This window comes from Myotis davidii, unplaced genomic scaffold (genome assembly GCF_000327345.1).
Source record: "Myotis davidii unplaced genomic scaffold, ASM32734v1 scaffold732, whole genome shotgun sequence".
Lineage (NCBI taxonomy): Eukaryota > Metazoa > Chordata > Mammalia > Chiroptera > Vespertilionidae > Myotis > Myotis davidii.
Window position 1 is genome coordinate 657,547 of NW_006284349.1, and position 3,651 is coordinate 661,197.

Genomic DNA, 3,651 nt, shown 5'->3' on the forward strand with positions numbered 1-3,651 from the left:
TGAAGGTCTGGAGGTGGCTGAAATGGCCACACAACCGGGAAAAGCCCGCCCGCCCCAGCCCGGGATCCTACTGGGGCCATGGCACCGGCTGAGCCCTCCATGCCGCCTCATTCCATATTTTGACCTTAAACACCAGTGTTCCCACCAGGATGGACTGGGGAGAGCTGAGGGCGATTCTGTTTACTATCAAGAGTTGTATTTTCACATCGTCCTCTCTTTTATGCCAAGTATGTGTGTGTTGGGCTGCGCAATTGATTTATGTAGCAACTGTGAGTCTGCAAATAAAACAGAATAACCAGCCCCAGCTGGCATGTGCTGCAGTCCTTGTGGGGAAAGGGGGGGAGGTGTCTCCTAACACCAGGAGGGTCTAGAGGGGCCTTGAAACACCCAGTGGAGTCGGGAAGGTTGAAGGATTGACTTGCTCACAGGGAACGTGAACAACGCAATTGGGGGAGTTGCCCTTGATCACCCCGCAGTGTCCAGGGAGGACAGAGCCCTCAAGTGAAGTAGGTCTTCTCTCCCTGCTCTTGAGATCCATGTCTTCGGCCCTTCAGCACTTGTTGCAAATCCACCCTGGGATTCACCCTTTGCGGACAGAGCCCAGCCCTGTGGTGTGGAGAATATCACTCCTCTGTCTTTGGACACCTGACCCCTGCTGAGAGCTGCTTCCCACGGAGAGGAGGGCTGCTCAGACCGGCCGCCCCGCACTGGGGAAGGTTACAAAGCAGAAAGGCCTGTGGGAGTCATTTCGCGGGCTGTCCTCCTCCGCTCCGGGTGTGGTGGGGAAGACACATCCGTTGGCCAGGCCAGAGCACCGTCTCCGTAGGGGCCGGCTCCGTGTTTATTACCGAGGATTAACTCATCCCATTAACATGTACATTCAGTTTTAGTCACTTAATCCCTCTCGGGGCCAGATTCCCGGAGTCCTGAAGTGTTTTGGAAGAGTCAATCCTTCTTCCAAACAGAGGACATGGTGGGCGCTTAGGGTTCCTTTCTCTCCTGAGAGAATGGGCGGAGGGAAAGGTCCAGCTGGTATGGACTGGAGGTGGCAGAAGCCATCCACTTCCTGTGTCACCAGATGCTGAGCCAGGGGAGGCTCATCTTCCTGTTTACACACAGTGGTCTGCAGCGTGGCCAGACAAGGGTGGGAGACGTTTCCAGCACAGACTACACCCCCATCTGCTGCTGTCCTCTGACCGGTACAACCCAGGGAGAGCCAGAATCGGGCCAGCGCTTTTCAGAAAAAACTGCTGCTTACAGCTGGTGGTCCCACAGTCTCCAGGACCTCATCTGGCCAGACAACAGTCTTTGGCGCGGCCATCTCCCAGGGGTCACAGTGGTGCCCAGTGCTCTGGGGAAATGGTGGGACTTCAAGTCCATCTGCTTCAACTCAACAGAAGGACCCTATGAGATTAGACATTAAAATCAGTGTGGGGATGTACCGATGAATTATCCCATGTATGTCCCCCCAAATGATGGTCCAATTTTTCAACACATACCACCCATGACACTAATTTGCTACCACCCAAGACAAGTCACTCCAAGGTTGGGAAGAAAATCTGCTGAGGCAAAGTGGAACCTCTTTCCCCACTGGCCTTAGTTCTGGCCTCTGGAGCCACGTGACCCTACAGGCAGTGTGTTAAGCCAAGCGTGCGTTAGACAAGGCTGGGTTAATAGCAGTGCTTACCTGCCAAACCACGGTGCCTTAAACAAAAGTTTATCCCCGGTTCCTGCGAAGTCATGAGCGGCTGCTTCCTGACAGTGTATTCCCGAGTGATGGCAGTGATTCAGGTTATATCAAGAGGTTCCAGGGTCTTTGGGGGACGGGGGTGGGGTGGGGGGGGCTTCCCTTTCATCCACACAGGTAGGGGAAGATGCACAAATAGGATCTCACAGGGTTGATGGCCAAGTCTGGAAGTGGTTGATATCTCTGCTACTCACATTCCATTGGCCAGATCCCAGTCACAGGGCCCCAACCTAACTGCCAAGGAGGCTGGGAAATGTAGTCTTCCTATGTACGCAGGAAGAGAAAGCGGAATTGGTGAGCCCCTTTCATCCACACAGGTAGGGGAAGATGCACAAATAGGATCTCACAGGGTTGATGGCCAAGTCTGGAAGTGGTTGATATCTCTGCTACTCACATTCCATTGGCCAGATCCCAGTCACAGGGCCCCAACCTAACTGCCAAGGAGGCTGGGAAATGTAGTCTTCCTATGTACGCAGGAAGAGAAAGCGGAATTGGTGAGCGCCCTGTTAGTCTCTGACAGACAGCTCTTCAAACCACTTCCACTTAATAGCGTTTTAACGCTTACTTTCCTATAAAACCCACTTCTTCAAAGGTGATGCTTGGATTGGAAGTGGGACTAAGTCTGTCTGACCTGCACCAAGGAGAAGGGGACCAATTATCTACCTCGCTGTGCTTCTATGGATGCACTGTCTTGGGGGGCTAGGGCATCACATTGCTGACAGAGATCGAGTTTCTGTGAACTGCAGTTAAGCCACATCTTCTCCATCCTGCCCAGAGCTGTGGTCTTTTGCATCTGAGAGTTTGACCTCATTGTGGAGCCAATGGGGCCCACATGGAATGGGTAGAAAGTAGAAGAACGCCAGGGGCTAGACGAGGTAGGGCTGGTGGCCAGCAGGGCCTGTGCGAGGAGAGGCAGGGAACGGCCTGGCCCAGCTGACTGAGGTCCACTTGGCCAGGGGACAGGCAGGGGGCTAAGGAGTCCTGACCCCCTTAGCCGGTTTGCTTGCCTTCAAGCCCCACCAACAGGGGTGTGGGGCATGGGCACCTTAATGTTCCTGCCCTTGAACACCCACAGAGCATCCCGGACACTCTACCTGGATCCCCCAACCCCGCATTCCTGGAAATGCCCAGGGATGCTCACATGCCCCCGAGTCTATCCTGGTGGAGACCCCAGCCCATCTCCACCCCCACGTGCAAGGACAAGGTCACCTCTTGTCCCTCGGTAACCAGCTTCTCCAGGTTGCAGCCACGCCACTCCCCACGTGGACACAGCCCCTTCCCCAAAGCACAGCCAAGACCAGGACAAACCTGAACAGAACTTGACTGAGGGCCTGAGCAGGAACCATATTGTGGAAAAGCATCAAAACTGGATCCTAGAACTCAGGGCGCCAGTGGTCCCTGGGCGGTCCCTGCTGCGGCGCCTTCTCCTGGCTTCCCTTACACCGTGGCCCCTGCTGCAGGGCCTTGGGCCTGCCTCTCCCTGCAGAGGGGCCTTGAGACGCCTCACTCCAGAGCTCGGACCCCGACTCTCTGGCTTCTCTGGGCTCCACCGGGTCTGAGCCTTTTCCCCAAACAGCTTAATCATCTCCCCGTAAACTTCTGCCCACAGCGAAGACAACCCGTTCCACAGCCACGCCTCAGACGCCCCGCGCTGGCACAGAACTCCATTCCTACTACAAAACCAAAGGCACGTTCGTGTCTCCCCCACATGAGTCAGAGAGGGCCGGCTGCTTTACCGGTGACGTTTCTCTCTTCTAGCCACCAAGGTTTCAAAATGCAGGGTGCAATCCTATCAAAATCCCTGTGACACGGAGCTCTGCAGTCTCAAATCGGGGGCAAAAACTGTCACTGGAGGAGAATTGGCCAGGGAAGCTTACTGCTGACGGGGGGGGGGGGGGGGGGGG

General features: G+C 55.3%; 1 protein-coding gene across 1 annotated transcript in view; it reads right to left on the reverse strand.

The window, feature by feature from the left end:
• Positions 1-1,238: 1,238 nt before the first annotated feature.
• Positions 1,239-3,651, reverse strand: part of LOC102753826 (chromosome unknown open reading frame, human C14orf159) — an 80,046-nt gene continuing 77,633 nt past the window's right edge. The window contains exon 14 of the mRNA XM_015571390.1: positions 1,239-1,404. The gene's annotated coding sequence lies outside the window, so the exon portion shown is untranslated. The remainder of the gene's footprint in view (positions 1,405-3,651) is intronic.